General features: G+C 40.9%; 1 protein-coding gene across 7 annotated transcripts in view; it reads right to left on the bottom strand.

Moving 5' to 3' along the window:
- Positions 1-17,769, bottom strand: part of Csgalnact1 (chondroitin sulfate N-acetylgalactosaminyltransferase 1) — a 335,361-nt gene that overhangs the window by 183,036 nt on the left and 134,556 nt on the right. The window contains exon 1 of one of the 7 annotated variants that reach the window (XM_008771116.4): positions 133-269. The exons of the other annotated variants lie outside the window; for them this stretch is intronic. The gene's annotated coding sequence lies outside the window, so the exon portion shown is untranslated. Of the gene's footprint in view, positions 1-132; positions 270-17,769 lie in introns of those variants that run through there. 7 annotated transcript variants of the gene reach the window in all.

Genomic DNA, 17,769 nt, shown 5'->3' with positions numbered 1-17,769 from the left:
ACAGCCTGGCAGCAAGTGAGTTTGAAGGTTGGTTTTTGTTTTGTTTTTTGCCTCACTGGCATGGACGAAGTCAGTAGCCATGTACAGTGTATCGCTACAGAAGTAGTCTTTCTTCTATCCTCACTCTCTCACCCTGGTTTGCTATGGTTTTAGCAGTGGCAGTTATCTTCCTGGGGGACAAGTCCCAAGACCTCCGGCTTAGACTCCTTCCGTAGAGCTGCCTGCTTCCTTCCACACGGCTCTCACAGCCCAGCCCCCCTCTGCCAGCCTAATTAATCTATGTCTAAACGGAGCTGCAGTTGGCAGAGAGGCAGCAGTGTCAACGTGGACCTGAATCTGAGCTGTTTTCCATCCCTGACAACAAATAATGTTACTTCCCAGCCTGCAGGCCAAGCGCTGAAATGGGTTTATAATTTGCCTTCCGATCAATCTCTCGCTCTCTCTCTCTCAACCCCTTAAGTTTTCTCTTCTGTCTTTCAGCATGCGGGGGGGGGGGGGGGGGGGGGGAACAGCCTCAGAGACTCAATCACCAGCATGGTCTTTATTGATATCCTTAATGAATATTCTTGGCCTTCTAAAGTAAAAAGGTGGAAATCTGCATAATCCCAAACCACCATGCCGGTTTACATAATGAAAACAAATAGACTGTCAGCTCACAGCTCTGCAAGATCATTAATAAACTCAGTCATTCTCCTCTCACACCAGTGGCTGGAACAGAAACCTTCAGTCATTTCATATGCACCGAGCCATCCACATCCAGCCAGCCTCAAGACCCTGGTACTAGGCAAGTTGGAGTCAGAGGACAAATAGTTCAGCTTCTTCCTCCCTTCCTAGTAAAAGAACTCATTAAAACTCTGCTCCTGGGCTCTGGGAAGTGCATGGTCTCCTTAGTAATCCCAAGCCTCTCTGTTCCTCCGAAGAGGAATCCTCTCTAGGTAGTACAGAAAAAGTACAAGAATGCAGAGTCAAATGCCAGCGAGACCAAGAGCAATGACCAGGATGGAAACTAAAAAGCACAGTGAAAACTCACAGATTAACTCGATCTGCTCAAGAGAAGGGGATGTGTCCAGCCAGACACAGGCAACGTGCCCTCACCATGCCACTGAACTGCTTAGGAATCCATTCAACAGCCACAACACGTGCATTAGTAGTTTCCATTTTTACAGAGGGGCAGAAGGAGGTTAAGAAATCTGCAAGGTTAATATATAGTAAAGCCAGGATTTTTTTTTTTTTTTAACTTTCACCACCAAAAACGATGAAGAGAAAAAGCAAGTCTGCCTCTTTGCAATACTCGACACAGCTCATGTAGGCACTGTTGTGATTTGAATGTGAAATGCCCTGCTATGGGCTGACACATCAAAAAACTTAGCCCCAGCTGTCAGCTCTCTTTGGGAAGGTTGTGGAATTTTAGGAAGTAGGGCCTCACTTCCTAAAGTAGAGGAAATGGGCCCCTTTGTGTGAGACTTGAGGATTTATGGCCCAGCCCCAAATCCTGTTTACTTTCCTTTCTTAGTGTGGATAAAATGTGACCAGACAGCTGCTAGCTCCTCCCACCAAGTTCCCCTTACCTATCACCATGATCCCCTGCTATGATAGACTATATATCTCGGGGACTATAAACCAAATCAACTCATCTCCCTTTAATTGCTTTGGCCAGGGTGTTTTATCCCTGTATCAAGAAATGAAACTAAGATACTAGTCTGTCATGTGGGTCTTTAGTAATGCGGATGGGGTCCACAGTAGCTGGAGAAGAGCAATAACCAGTTAGATATACCACCCACATCTAAAGACTGCCACTGAGGCCCTGGGAACACAGTCTTTCCTGGATCTACCTGATCTTTCCCCACCCCCACCTCTCCACCCACCAACCAACTAAATAAATAAATGGAAGTCTCAGTGGCAAAAACGAACGTTTAATACATCTTCCTGAATATTAAAGAATAAGAGAATGTGTCAAAAGTAAAGATAAAATCCAGTGTGCTGGTCACATTTTATCCACACTAAGAAAGCAGAGTAAACAGTTGAAAAGTGTCGACACAGAGCCTGAAAGTCCCAAGGAAATATCCCTTAGCCCTAACAGTTGGGTCTGGGTTTGAGTTCCCTTCCATATCATCTGTAGCCCACTTATTCTTGACAGTTGAGCACAGAGAGGGAGGATTAAGGAGGACTTGATGTGGCTTCACTTGTTTACGTGACAGTGAGGAGAAAGATGGTGTACCCCTGAGTGGCTGGGAGAAGTCCACAGGAAAAAAATGCACATGTGGGTTTTAGGAGTTTTCTATGTGGGGCTGTACAGAAGAGCTACCCACCATCTCGCTTATCCAAGGAATAGAATTTGCCAACCATGCGTTAGCGCATTCTCCTCAAATAAACTAGTGTCTTAGGTTTGTTGTTTTTGTTACTGTTGTCGTTTTGGTTTGTTTTTTTGTTTGTTTGTTTGTTTGTTTTGGTTTTTTTTTTTTTTGCTTTGAAGAGACACCATGACCAAAGTAACTCTTTTGAAAACATTTAATTGGGACCGGTTTACAGTTTTAGAGGTCCGGTCCATTACCATTATAGTAGGGAGCAGGGCAGCATCCAGGCACACAGGGTGCTGGAAGAGTCAAGAGTTCTACATCTTGACTGGAAGGCAGCAACAGGAGCCTGTTTTCTGCAGGCAGCCAGGAGGAGGGCCTTTTTCTACCCTGGGCAGAGAGAGCTTAAGCATAGAACCTCAAGGTCCACCCCCACAGTGATACCTTTCCCCCAACAAGGCCACATCTCCTAATAATGCCATTTCTATAGGCCAAGCATATTCAAGCCACCACAGCCAGCCTTTACTCCTGCTACAACAAGTCAACCTGAGAACCGTGAGTACATTGAGAGTAATGCTATCATGATAATAAGAAAGGAGCCAGGCTATCAGTACATCATTCCCAAATGGTTTCAAAAGCACGGCTTGGCCAAGACTGAAGCTATAAGCCTTCCTCACTTCCCGCAAATTAAATATTCATACCTTCCATTCCTCTAACCCATCATGTGTGTCAGACCCTGGTACAGTAAGGAAGAAGGATTTCAAGGCCTCTCCCCCTGAACATGGCAAATGCAACAGAGAAAGCTCACCCATGATCCACCCAAACATTCCACTGAGAGTCCCATTGTACATATGTAGGTAAGAGCATATACTTTGAACCCTGAGTGACAACTTTTTAAATATGAGTCAATGGAGTGCTCTGCCTGATGGTATTGGGAGCCAGAGCTGGGGACAGGATCGGCACTGTGTGTCCAGCTTCTAAAATTACCATTTCTCAAAACTATGTCAGAAAAGAAAACACCCTTGGATGCTAAGCATTGCAAGAAGCACACTGCTATATTCGTAACTGCATGCCTTCCACATTGAATAATTTGACTGTAAATAGTGTGATTCGGGGCACAACTGATTTCTAAAGCCATGATCCCCACACCCAGAGGTTACCCTTTTGCTATTCTGTGAAATGAAAAAACAAGACAAACATTGTATCCCTAGTTCAGATAACACAGTTACACACTGAGAAAATATCCTCTTCATAATCCTTCCACTGGAGAAGGCCACACTCATTCCTGCATTGCAGTTTCTCACTTTGATCAACGGAAATAATCTTGGGTAACCCAATTACACTGTTTAATCACCTGCTGTTCCTTTAATACTCAGGGTGAAGGGCCAGATAAATGGCTCAGCAGTTAAGAGCATTTTGCTGCCCCTGAAGAGGACCTGTGTTCAGTTCCCAGGACCTAGCTGGTAAGTCAGAGCCATTCATGAATCCTGTCCAGGGATGTGATACCCTCTCCTGGCATCTGCAGGCATCAGGCATACACGTGTACACACATGCATACGCAAGCAAAATGCTCATTTACATGATATAAAATAAATTTTAAAATGAAATAATAAAATGTGAGCTATCTTCATGAGAAAACACTAATCTGTAGAAAATTCAAAGTAGTTCAGATCACATGATAATTAGAAGCACAAACTGGGGGCTCTTTTTTTTTTTTTAGATCAGTGCATAAAGAGATGCTAATTGCCAGCAGAGTCAGTTATAACTAGTTGGGTTGTTTTGTTTTGTTTTGTTTTGTTTTGTTTTGTTTCATTATTTTTAGGAAAGTAAGTCTTTCTGTCTGCTGTCTTTCAAAGATGAAGACCAATATATGTTCTCCTAAAGAGAGCTGTTTCCAAGGAGGCAGTCGGTAACACTGTAGCTATATGCTCCTGTAACCACTCATTGAACTAGATACACTCTTCCTGTGAACCCCTTCTGGACTGGAGCTGCTCAATTTAATAGCATCCAAGATGTGAAGGAGGCATGAACAGTACCCTGGGGAAATCTGCAACATTTAATCTAATCCAGAACAAGAGATCTGTCCTGTCATGTGGATGACTGAGACTTTAGACAAGTCCTATGGGTTTCCAGTTCAAGTTCTGTGAAATGAAGGGTTGGGACCACATCACTGCGTCCCAGTGAGAGAACATGAGCCTAGACCCTTGATCCCCAGCCCAGCTGAAATTTCTTGTCTAAGATTAGCTAGGGGGGGTGGGGGGAAAGCTGAAAGAACAAGAGGGATGAGTGAAATTTCTATGACTATAAGTAGGCGGCTTGAAAAGAGTCTAAATCTTCAACACTTGAGGTTCTAGACTTTCTTACTATAAAGATTTATTCAGATCTTCTGATATAGAGGATCCTAATGCATTTGTCCACATTAACCAAATACAGCTCTCATGATTGGTTACCCCATTTCACAAAGACAAGTCATCCCATGGAAGACTCAACCATCAACAAGAACTTATCCAGCGTTCAATGACCCCGGCAACAGAGACAACCCAAAGGAAGCACAATACACAATGCACATAGATCACCAATACAGCAGGGGGCGTAATGGGGATACGATGTGGCACTACGGTTAAAGTCTATCAGGCCTAAGCTTTGGGGACTGCTCAGTTGACAAAGTACTTGCCACATAAGCATGAGGACCAGTGCAGATCCTCAGCACCACACAATCTAGGTACAAGGGTAGGTGCCTATAATCTCAGCACTGGAGAGAGAAAGACAGGAGATAAAAAGGTGTTGGAAAAGACCCACAACATTGATCCCTGCCTTCCACAGACACCTGAATATCCATACATACAAATCAGATATATAAAACTACAAAACAAACCCTAGAAGTTGAAGTACAGTTTCAACTTTGCCGCTGTGTCTTCATATTGGTACTAAGTCACTTGCAGACTACAAAGTGGACCAGATAAATCATCCTCAAATCCCTTCCAGGACAGAAAATACACTTGCTCCTCGTGGCTCCACATAGAATCTATCTGCTCCCAGAATCCTTGCCGTATCTCTCAGGTCCTCATAGGATGTCCTCTGCCTCTGCTCTGCCGTTGCACGGTCCCAGCTTTCTCAGCTGTGACCACTCAGGACAAGTGCCTAGAGCATGAGTGTGAAAAAGAATGGATAAAGTTTGGTTTCTCTGGCTTCTTTATGATTCCCTTTGGCTACATACTGCCAAAACTCTACTTCGGGCCCCGAAGCTTGATCTACTCTCTTCACAGGCCTGGTGACACCACTAGATGAAAAATTTCAACTATCATCAAGGCTGAACAGACAGTTTTATCCTTGGTGGCAATTTTTGTCATCTACCCAGATGTGGGCATGTCCATGATGATAATCAAGAAAAAATTAGTCATGCAGCAGACTGATGAGCTGCCACTATTTGAAACATGTACTAGGTCTGCTGTATCTGCTTCTCCGTGTATATCTTATATATTTGGTTGTGAGCCTAGACTTTAACGGCTGAGCCATCTCTCCAGCCCTCTTGGTGTATATCTTGTTATGCTCTGACTACAGGAGAATTGAGAATACGCGATCTACATTTTCAGAAATGGACAGTGACATTACAAAATATTCAATCATGAAAATATAAACACTGTGTAAATGTTTATATAATAGACCGTATTCAATTAATCTACTGGATTGAGCTGGTGAAAGGATTTACAGGGGGATGGCGCTTACACCAGAGATGCAGGAAAAAAATTATCTCAAGTTTCAAATAAATAAGCAGTAATAGTGCTTATACATATGCATCATTTAACAAAACTGCACAGAAAATGCAAATGAATATTGCCACAGGGAATCTATAAGTTCCGTATACCGCTTACTATGTATAGAAGATACCAATGAAAATACACATAAGCATAGGGACCACGGATGTTTAATCAATAAATTTTTAAATCATTAAAATATGCTTTCAGTCCTTGCTAGGTCCAATGAAAAAGAGGCAAAGCAGGAACCCAAAAAGAAGTCTTCGAAAGCATCACTAATTGTGCTTAAATAATACTTTGGCCCCACAGAATGTACAAAGCTTTAGGTTGTTAAGATGGCTTAATAAGTAAAAGTCCTTGCTGCAAAACTTTGGGTTTGACCTTCAGATCCATTTGCTAGAAGGGAAGAACCATCCCTCTGCGATTTGTCCTCTGACCTCCACTCATGCACTATAATGCGTGGCCTCCTGCTCTTTCTGATAACACATGAATGTAATAACATTCCTCAAAATGCACTACTAATTGTCTTAAGATTTGGGCCTGAATCATTCTAACTGCCCCCCAAAGAGTAAAACAATAGAATTTATAGCGAATGCCTTCGAAAAGGCATGGCACCATCGAAAAGATTATTTCAATAATTTCAACTAGCTAATCTAGGAAGTAGATCCCGAGCTCTGGGGTGCAGGTGAGGACTCGGGTGCAGAGAGTTCAACTCACAAGCTCAGGGTCAGATGCCATTTCACCTACTATGACATCACAGTTGGAGGCTGGACATTAAACTTCTGCCTTAAGTATAAAACAAAGAAAGCAAACATGGGATCCTGGAATGGCGCTGTTTCATGACTTGCTGGCTCATGCCTTTCATGGCTTTAAGGGTCTCTTTGCGTGTTAAACAGCCATGAGTTTATACTTCAAAGGTGGAAGTTAGTCATTTGTGTGGGTATAGAAGAGGCCGGTAGTGGAGCAATCATGAAAGACTGGGGTGCTACAGAAAGGAGTGGAGGCAACAGAATGGGCTGAAATTCTCAGGAATGCTTTGGGCCGCGTCCTATCCAGTGGCTGTAAATGTGGGCAAGCCATTTTCATCCTTGGATCTGTTTTATCTTTAGCAAAACTAAGGTTTTGGACCAATATTTCACGACTCCTTCAAGTCCTCCTCCAGAGAATCCTTCCTACATTTGTTACATAAGTCAACAAGAATTGGTTTGTCTAGGATAAGGATACACGGCTAAAACAAAGCTCTCTCCCTTCCCCAAAAGAACCATCCCATATGTCACAAGATTCCTTATGAATTTTCAAAAGATGTCTGTTCACAATGAATACCCAGAAGGAAGAGGTTACCCACCGAGGAACTGCCATGTTATCCTGGTACCCTATTAATATTTTTCATTTCAAAATCACTCAAGTGTTGATCCAAACCTTCTGATGGAGAAAAAGAGGAATGAGATCTCAACCCAACCTCACCCCCACTCTCCTACTCCCAACTCCTCTGCCAGCAGTCCACGCCATGCTCCCTACATCAGACAAGAGCACTAGTACTGGGGTGGTGGACCAGTTACTGTGTAGTTCCAGTCTTGTTGGGTCCCTAACATGGGTCTATTCTCTCTTTGCACTGAAAAATGCATCGTTTTCTCTTTTTTAGTGGATGAATTTTTCTGAGTCTCTTTGGAAAGGCTATGTGTGTGTTTGTGTGTGTGGGAGGGTAGGGGACAGACAGACAGACGGACAGAAGGGGGGACTACATAAAGAGATTGTTAAAACATCTCAGCATGTAGAAAGCCTTCCCTTTTACCATGAAAAAGGGGGAAAGAAGAAAAGGAAGGGTGGGGTGTGGAATTACAGCAGCTGACTGAGACTTACTGTCTCTGAGAACAACTTCTCTCATGAATTTTCATTTCACTATTTTGGGGATTTAGCCAAACTGAAAATTGTTCTTGGAAAAAGTACTCCTTCTGTGTGGTAACTACTTTCATAACACATGATTTGCTCCAACTCAAAATTTACAAGGAATATAATCTCTGTTCTCTCCTCTACCTACACAGATGCCTTACTCTGTTTAGGTTCACAGACACTGCTTCCTCTGAGCATGCGATTTATTTGTTTGCTTTCCTTGATGGACTTATTTAGCGATCATGATACTCTCATGAACTAAATACCACAATGTAGACGCCACCTTTCCTATATTAAAGCAGCGATTTACGATCGACGGCCAACCTTTATCACGTTGTAAACATAACTGTTTTATATGTGTTCAGCCTTCACCATGGGCACACTATTTTCTAATTTTTTGCTTGACTTCTCTTCGTATCTACTTAGCCCGTATATCTGTCATTTCCAGTGGAGCAATAGCCCACCGTGTTGCTAAAAGACTATTTAATTAGCCATCTTTTGGCTAGTTGTTTCTAGGCTTTATTATAACCCAGTCGAGCATTTCTAAGTAAATAAATCTTATGTTTTTTTGTTGAGAGCTATTTCCTTAGGCTACAAACTGAAATATAGAATTAACAGCTTAAAAACCATAATCAGCTCTGCGGCTTATTACAAATCACCATGTGGCACACACACTCTCTCTCTCTCAAAAAAAAAAAAAAGATACTAGCAATTTGCAATGTCTTCAATAAAATATAAATCTCTTTCCTTCATTCACCACTTCCTTCTTTACCACTGAGATTTCTGGGTCTTATTGGCTGTAGGGTGAATCCAAAAGAGTGGTATCCTCCTGCGTATCTGATGAGTTTGGCCTCGGAGGGCACCAGTCCTTACCTGCATGCACGTGTGCACGTGCGTATGTGCACACACAATTTAAAATAAAATAATATATATTGCATATAATATTGCATTTGTGTTTCTTTTTCTATATGAGGCTTGACCCCGAAGGTATTCCAATACATACTTAATACATTTTTTATCATAAAAGATTAAAACTAGGAGTGACATTGTAAGTGATACATATGTCCCAAACTCTTCTTTTTTATTGGATATGTTTCTTTATTTACATTTCAAATGTTATTCCCTTTCCCAGTTTTCTGTCCATATGCTCCCTAACTCCTCCCCTCAATAAGGATGCCCCCCATCCACTGCTCCTTACCACCCCCCTGACAGTCCCCTGCACTGGGGGTCCAACCAGGGTAGGATCAACGGCTTCCCCTTCCACTAGTGCCCAACAAGGCTGTCCTCTGCTACATATGCAGTTGGAGCCCAGGGTCATCCAACTCTTAAACTCTTAGATAAGAAACTGAATCCAAGAAGTGAAAAGATTCATTGAAATGAACTCATCACTGAAATGTCACTTTATCGGCTGGTCTTGTCAGCCCTTCATATCCACTCTGCATATGATAGACTGCTCAGTGATAAAGACGTCTGGGTGCAAAACAGAGACGGAGGCTCAGTCAGGGCTTTAAAATCATTATTTTTACTTTAGAGTCTTAAAGTAAATGGAGGTCAATACGTTCCACCAATGTCTCAAGGTTTGCTCCAACTCTAAAATCATGAGGGCCATAATCTGTTCTATCCTCTACTTACACAGATGTCCTATTCTGTGCGCTGCATACCATTTTCATAAACACTGTTTTATCTCTAACATGTGATTTGTGTGTTCACGATAGCATTAGGAACCAAAGGTCACAAGGCAGATCCTACCTTACCCACATTAAGGCAGTGGTTTACACTTCGCTGAGAACCTTTACCATGGCGGAAAGATGATTTTACGTGTTTAGCATTAATTGTGGGTGCAAAGGGTGAATTGGTGGAGCAATGGAATTCTAAGCTGACCTTACACTGCTTTGTATATTGTGCATTGTGACCCAACTTGAGGTCATGACACTGAGTGCAGGAGTCGCAAAAAAATTGTCAACTGTAAAAGGTTTCTGAGTATAAACCAAAAATTATTTCTAAGTCAACCCCAAAGTGAATCTGAGGTGCCGGTGGCATGGCTCACCGGTGTCGCATCACATGATCTCACTGCAGTCTTGCTTCTGAGCTAAGGTCACGAATACGTCGCATAATGGATTCCTTCAAGCCAAACACACCCAGCAAATAGTGCCTGAATCACCTCAGCTAGATTTCAGACTATAGGATGCTCTGAGTTAAAAGTGTTTTTTTCTATGTATATCAAGCCTCTTTTGCTTATGTGGAAATATAATGGTTTAATTATGGAAAACTAAGATATTTAATATTTTCCTACTTTCATTTCTCAGAACATAAGCATCAAATTAATGTATCTCCAGATCAGATGTCTGATTTTAAAAACTGCTATTGTGGTAGCTGAATTAAGGGTCATGAAAAAAATGTTAAAACAGTTTTGGCTTGAGACTGGAAACAACTACCACCAGTTTTCGCTTATGTTTACACAAAGCATTGTTCTTCACGCTGCCGGTTTTAAAAGTATCAGTGAACTGAGAAAGGTTTAAGACTTTCTATGTCCCACGTACCACATACCCATCTAAGATTTAATTTGTTATGTAAATGTAAACGGGCACTTCCTTCTCATTTGGGAAAATTATAGTCTAGCAAAAATTGCTTTAAACCACATTTTGTTATGATTAATCACCAATAATATTTGACTCATATACCCATGTTACACATCTATTTACCCAGAATCATGCAAATTTGTTAGGTGGAAAGGAGACCTAAGCATGAAGAGTTTAAGAAGCCCAATATATAGAACTATTTTTTACATAAAAGATGTCAACACTTTTAAATCAAATGAGTTTTGCCCTTTAAACCAGACTTCTTGCAACAACCAGCAGTTACCCTAACAACGCCCCATTGCTCGTGGTTTTGTTTGACCTCCTTTTTGAGGCTAACTTTCCAAGCTAATATGAGTCAATCCAATTTTTTTTTCATTTAATGGTGTAAGACAGGGTCTTATATAGCCCAGGCTTGCCTCAAACTCACTGTGTAGCCAAGGTTAGGATAGAATACTAATCCCTCTGCCACTATCCCCAAATATTGGGATTACAGGCAGGTACAACTACATCTAGCTTCCGTTGTAAATTTTAAAACAATAAAATTAGCACCATCACATTGAACCTCAGATGTGTGCCTTTCACATTACCAAAAAGAAATATAATCTAGACAATAAGTAATAGGGACAAACGAGAAATATATAAAGCAAAAAGGTTTTAAAGAACAAAGCTATCAACCATAGTGATAAATGTGCACAGGTTAATGGCCTTGTCAGAGACAGAACTCTCCGTGTCTAGCTTTATGCCATTTATGAGAGACCTACAGCCATGTGACTGGAAAAGAAGGAAAAAAGGAGAAGAAAATATATCTACAAAAACATCAAATTGGGTGATAACATTTATTTTGAATGGAGCAGAATTTGAGTCAGAGGAATGGGATGAAGAATAAATGCATGAGAAATGTCAACTTTACTAAGAGTAAAAATTCCATTTTAATAAGATAGTTTGCCTTAAATTGGCCAATGTGTTTTCCTTAGTGAAAGCTAAAAGTATTGATTTATTTATTTTTATTTTGAATTAGCATGCATAGTAAATTTTGTAAATTTTTACTGATTGGTTGGTTGGTTTAGGAAATTGATGCAAGGGATTAAAATCAGAGCCCTACATATGCTAAGTAAGTGTCCTACCACTGAGCTACAGCCCAGCCCAGAACAATATGGGGCTTTTTCTTTTTACAATATTTTCATTAATTCTTTATAAATTTTATACATTGCTTTGTAATGATATTCACCACCCTGGCCCACCCTGATATACACTCATTCCATACCAGCACAACTGAACGATTTATTTTAATGATAATTTAGCATTAAGGGTGTAGCCATACTGTCTGCTATGAAGACAACAGGGAAATCATTCATACCTTTTGGGTGTACATGACACAGAATAAAACATGACCGCTGGAAACTAAATGGATACAGTATTAAACAACTGCAAATGACTTACCAATGTACCCATACATTAAAGCACCTTCATCGGAGAAGCTTTGCAGTAGATCGTGAAGAATACAGAGACCCAAAGCTAGTCAAGGTGCAGAGACCACACCCCTCCCCTCAAGGCTCAGGGATCCTGGTGAGGAAAGGGATGGAGGAGGATAAGTGCCAGAGAGGCAGATAAGTACACGGTAACAGCACTGAAGCAAGGAGGTCGCTTACATGAACTCCGTGGTCATGACCACATATACAATATCAGTACAAGCCTAGGTTAGACGAAACCCCAGCAAGGGAAAAGGGAATTGAGTGCAAAGTCTCATCCCTAACCGAGGAGTTTTTGGAAGTTGTTAGCTGCTGGGAGAGGGAAGGTCAGTTTTCCCTAAGAGCTGTGCCCTAATAAGTTGAGCCCACTCCAGGAGAAGCCCACACATCCACGAATGTTTGAGCAGCACAAACTGGCCTTGGCGGGATGGAGACACAAAGTTAGGTGAGGAGGGGAAGGGGTTGGATCTTGAAGAGTTGTCAGGGGAGAGGATGAGCATAATTAAAAGATGTTGAATGAAATTCTCAAAGAACTAATAAAATATTCAAACAATAAAATATGCAATGAAATGGCAGTAAATGACATGATTTTAAGTTATAAAGGTTAATGCATGGGCAAATAAAACAGAATTTCATCTTAGTTATTCTCTTTCTCTAACTGTTGAGGGAGGTTTTATGTTTTGTGTGGTTCTTTTTTTTTAACGTAAATATTTCACACTATGCATTCGCAATACTGGGTTTTGCCTGAACTTTGTTCGCTAATATAGAATATAGTAGCATACATATATACATACATTATAATATACATATAATATATTATCAGGTTCTATAACTGTAATATCAGTTATTTTGATCTACTTTAAACTCAAGAAGTTTTTCTATAGTTTCTACAAACTGACAAAAGGGCATTTCAAAGTAATATTCTGTTTAAATGAAAGAATATTTATCGTTATTCATTATGCTACTTTTCTCTACTGAGGAAAGGGAATGATCATAAATTAAGGATAAGTTAAAGGTAATCTTAGAAGCCACAGCTTCTCCAGAGTGATCACAAGATTCAGAAATGGAGATGGATTAAATCTAACCCAAGGAACTGATGCGAGAGCCTCAGAAAAGCCCCTGGGCAAGCATTCTCAAACTTCCAGCATCTCCAGGCTCTCGGCCCATGGGATCTGTCATTTGTTTACTTTCTTTCTTCCAAGAATGGGTAATGGTAACTAACCTAAAAGACAGACTGTGTTTATGGAGGTATGTATATATGTATATATTTAAACATTATATATTTAATATATCATATATTAATATTAAAACCTAATTATATAGTAGCATTATTGTAAGATATTATTTATATGTTATATCATATACAGTATATGTTATACATTATACATTATGTATTACATATGATAAATTATATAATAAATAAATTATATATAATTAAAATGTACTGTTTGTTTTATAATATATATAGTTCTACATGCTATAAAATATAATGTAGGCATGAAATTTTTGCAACCTACTTTTAATAAGGGTTCAACCCTTCCTCCAGATCACCACCCAGCAGAGGTCGTGGAAGAGAAAAGTCAATAGGATATATTAGGAAGTGGGCCTCTTCAGCAAATAGTCCTTTGGGGGTGATCTTGATCTTCTTTGGCAGCAGTTCAGTCCCATAGCAAACACCAAATACAATTCAGCAGCTGCAGACCCATCCTCTAGGCAGGCAGACACCAGGCATAAACATCAACCAGCCTGAGGCAGGTGACTGAAGCAGCAAGCTGGTGCGGGAGCCTCGTGAGCAGTTCTTGAGCGAGTTTCTCTCTGGCCTCACCACTGATGGAGATTAACACTTTGTAAGGAGAACCAAAACATGCATATCCTTAGTGAATAATAGCAAGGCGAAGCAAACCAAACCAATGTTCAGTGCTTGTCTCCCACTGTCTGTGGGCTCATATGTATACTTCATCGAGCACCTTTCAAGTGTTGGCTATATCACAGCATCCATTTACCTATGTCTGCTTTAGGAAAACAACATTTAACATAACTAACTTTCCAAAGAAACTAGAAGCTTCCATTTCAAAATAATGAATAATATATAATAATAATAATAAATATAATATAATAATTTTTACCAAAGCTCCTCCATTACAGAAAATTATAATTTGCCAGAAATGCATAAAGCGGTAGATCATGTTAACTCAGGCCCAGTTGATACATTACAACACAAGTCCTACACCTAAGGCTCTGGGTATTGTCTAGAGATGATGGAGATGCTGTCCACTTCAACAACATGGTAACCTAAACAAGAACTGACCAATGACAACACCAGTTGATACGCCAACAAGGAAGGGGGAAATATCACTAGCCCTTCCCCTAGATGAAGACTACAGGCAATTAACAACTACAGAGAGGGGGTCAACTTTGTGTTCCTTGGGGATGAGCTCCTAAGTGATTATCCAAAGCCAAGTGGTCAGCTCTGAAATCATATATGTTAAATTAATTAATTGACTCTGCAGGCTGTATTAATGGTGTGTGTGTGTGCGTGTGCGTGTGTGTGCGTGGGTGTGTGCATGTGTTTGTATGGGTGTGCATGTGTGTGTGTGTATATGGGTGTGTGTGTGTGTGTAGGTGCATGTGGGGGGTGGGTGTGTACATGTGTGTGTATGGGTGTGTGTGTGTGCATGCATGTGTGCCTGTGTGTGTGCATGTGTGTGTGTGTGTGCACTGTGTGGGTGTGGGTGTGTGTGTATGTGGTATGTGGTATGTGTGTATTCATGTATTATTGCTTAATAAATAAATACAAACAATAATAAATGAATTCTTGAATTTGGTGCAAAGCTCAGAAGGGATTGGAGGGATGAGAAGGAGGAAAAAAGATGCAGACATAGTACACATAAGTGGATTTTTTAAAAAAACAGTCTTTTCTGTTCTCCAAAGAAATTTAAATTTCTATCATAAATAGAACAACTATATTAAATAAGTAAACAGGACAATAATATAGTTAGATATTAATTTTCCACAGATCTCTGGTGCAGAGACATCAACTTGCCAACACTCATGAAAAGTCTGTGCCACGTGCTCCAAGACAGTTCTGAATAAGAAACTCCAAAGACAAAGGCAGCCTCCTGGGAATGGCTTCCTGAGGGGCCATCACAGAGTTATCTTGCATTTGTTTTGACTTGAATATTTTTATGTGCTAAAGTTTCTTCAAATAAAGTTGCGTTGCCTTATGTTAGTATGTTGTCTAATTTCTGGTAGGAAGCACAATAACATGCCTCCAAAAAGAATCTTAAAATCACTTCATATCTATATTCTTAAAATGAGATTTATACAGATTATTATGAACAGAAAAAATAATCAGATCTTCCAGGAGCCTCTGCATCTCAGAAATATAATCAGTTATGTTAAGATGATGACATAGAGGGGTGTGAACTCTGTGGTAGGTACACAGACCTTGGAGAACTTGGACGATGCTGACATTTAATTTCCCACTCCCTTGGAAAGCATGGTCCAGAGGGCTGGCATAGCCAAGTTCTCAGCAGGTCCTGTCTCCTGGCACAGCTGCACCTGTAATTACTCTGGACATTTTTCCCTCCTACTGCATTTCATAATGTAATGATCACCACCACCCATTTTCTTCCACAGAACCCCTTCCTTGCCTCTGAGGAAGAACAGACAATTTCTCAGGGTGGGCACAGTGATTGAACAGTCAAATTTCATCTTTTATTCATCCCACAGAAATGTACTGAGTGCCTCCAACTGTCACCTTCTCTAACACAGTTGTATTGAGTCACTCTCCTTCTCCAAAGCTCATAGAAGGCCTCCCCACTGCTGGAAATAAAGAAAAAGAGAACAGCACTATCCCTACAGTGTTCAATGTAGAAGACCATGGTTCTTGAATAGGGATGGGTATAGGAAGGGCATCGAACTTGATTAGGTTGACCCAGCTCAAAAGTAGTCGGGGAAGACAGGTGTAAGTACAGAGGAGGGGAAAAGGGGGAGGTGGGGAATGAAGGCTCTAGGCAGGGAGCTCGTGGGGAAAAGCAGAGACCTGAGAAATTATGATGCGTGGAGCCTAGGACCTGTAAGGGAGTCAATGTGACGGGACTGAAGTTGCAGATACTTTTGGAGACATAGAAGTTGGGAAATAAATATACAGGGAGGGAACTACATCTTAAAGAGAACACAGCCAGTTCCTATGGGACCAACTAGGAATTGAGAGCCTGACCTGAGGAGCCCAAGTATTAAGGAAGGACTAAGAAGAGAGTAGAGTTTGTTTGGTGGGCATTGTTACATGGGCTGAGAGAAGTCAAAGGATCCTCTTCAACATTGTTTATTTAAAAAAAAATTACCACATCAGTGTCTCAGTAGTAAAATGGCCCTGGCTTTAGACTGAGTTTCAAAGAAAACCATCAAAATATTGATACTGATAGCTGAAGCAGGCAAATGAGTTTACACAAGACACAAGAGAAACAGCATTAGATTTTGACAAGAGACAGTAAGGACAATGTGACAGTCATGGTGCCAGATGGCTCTCAAGTATGAGTTTGGACATGGATACTTTGGGCAAGCAGTCTTTTCCCTTCTCACTTGGGTCACGTGTAAACCTTGGAGAACAGTATTGTTATGCTTAGGTAGTAAACGCCTCCTCCTATGAGGAGGCTATGGAGCCTTTAATACAGGAAGGCTAGTGAGAACTTTTCCATTCACTGACATCATGGCGCTGAAGGGAATCGTGTGGTCCTCCCCACATTTTTCTCTTCTGCTCCTGGCCAGGAAGAAAGTCATGTTGCTCTGTCAGGTGCTCCTGCTGCGATGTGATGCTTCACAAACCCCAGAACGGGGCCAACCAATCATGGACTGAAGGTTTCCAAAGCACGAGACAAAGTAAACCTTTTCTCTTTATAAGTCGGTTATCTCTGACGGCCGTTATAGCATGAAAAGAGACTAACATGGAAGGTAGTATCAGGGAAAATGCAAATGGTAGTATCTGACCCAACCATTAGGCACTCACTAAGTTCTATTTTCATACAGAACACAGGATTTCTATGGCTGAAAAGGAATAAAGCCTTGATTCAAAATTTAACATATTAATTTTTGTTCTGAAAATATTCTGCTATGAGTACTGGGCTGCAACACCTGGAAGGGTGATGACTGTTTCCAAATGCTGTCTTTCAATTCCTGTCAGAGTCATCAGGAGCCTCAGACAGAGAGTGCAAGGCATGCATGCGCCCAAGCCATCCAGAAGATCCCTTGGAAGGAAGAGCTTCAACGGGGAGTGCCACACGAATAAGAAAAGGCCTTTTGGCAAAAGACAGAGAGTAATGTATGTGGTGTTACAAGAACATGGACAGACAGAGGGACCTTAAAGAGGTAAAGGGTCTGTGCAAGATGTAGGGATGACAAGAGGAAAAGTACAAATAGTAAGAAAACCCACAAAGAAATTGGTAAAGAAGCTACTACGTTTAAGTCAGGAATCATTTTGAAGTTTCAACCTAAGACTCTTGGAAAGTCTATAGACAAAATCGCAAGCCATCTACTTATCATTTCAGGGGATCGAGAGTGGCAGAGTCCTGATGAGTGCGTATCATCCAGCTCCTCAGTGAAGGAAACTGCATGTCCACCAACACAGACATAGGCTGCCCATAAACTGTACTGATATAACCGATGTGTAACTTATGAATACCAATTACGTAATATCTTTATACTAAATCAGAATAGCCTTTGATTTTTTTTTAAATTTTTGCCACACTCTATCAACAGGAAAGCCGTGGTTGAAATTATAATA

This window comes from Rattus norvegicus, chromosome 16, assembly GCF_036323735.1.
Source record: "Rattus norvegicus strain BN/NHsdMcwi chromosome 16, GRCr8, whole genome shotgun sequence".
NCBI classification, from domain to species: domain Eukaryota; kingdom Metazoa; phylum Chordata; class Mammalia; order Rodentia; family Muridae; genus Rattus; species Rattus norvegicus.
Note: the sequence above shows the minus strand (reverse complement) of the source record. Positions and strands in the feature narration are given on the sequence as shown.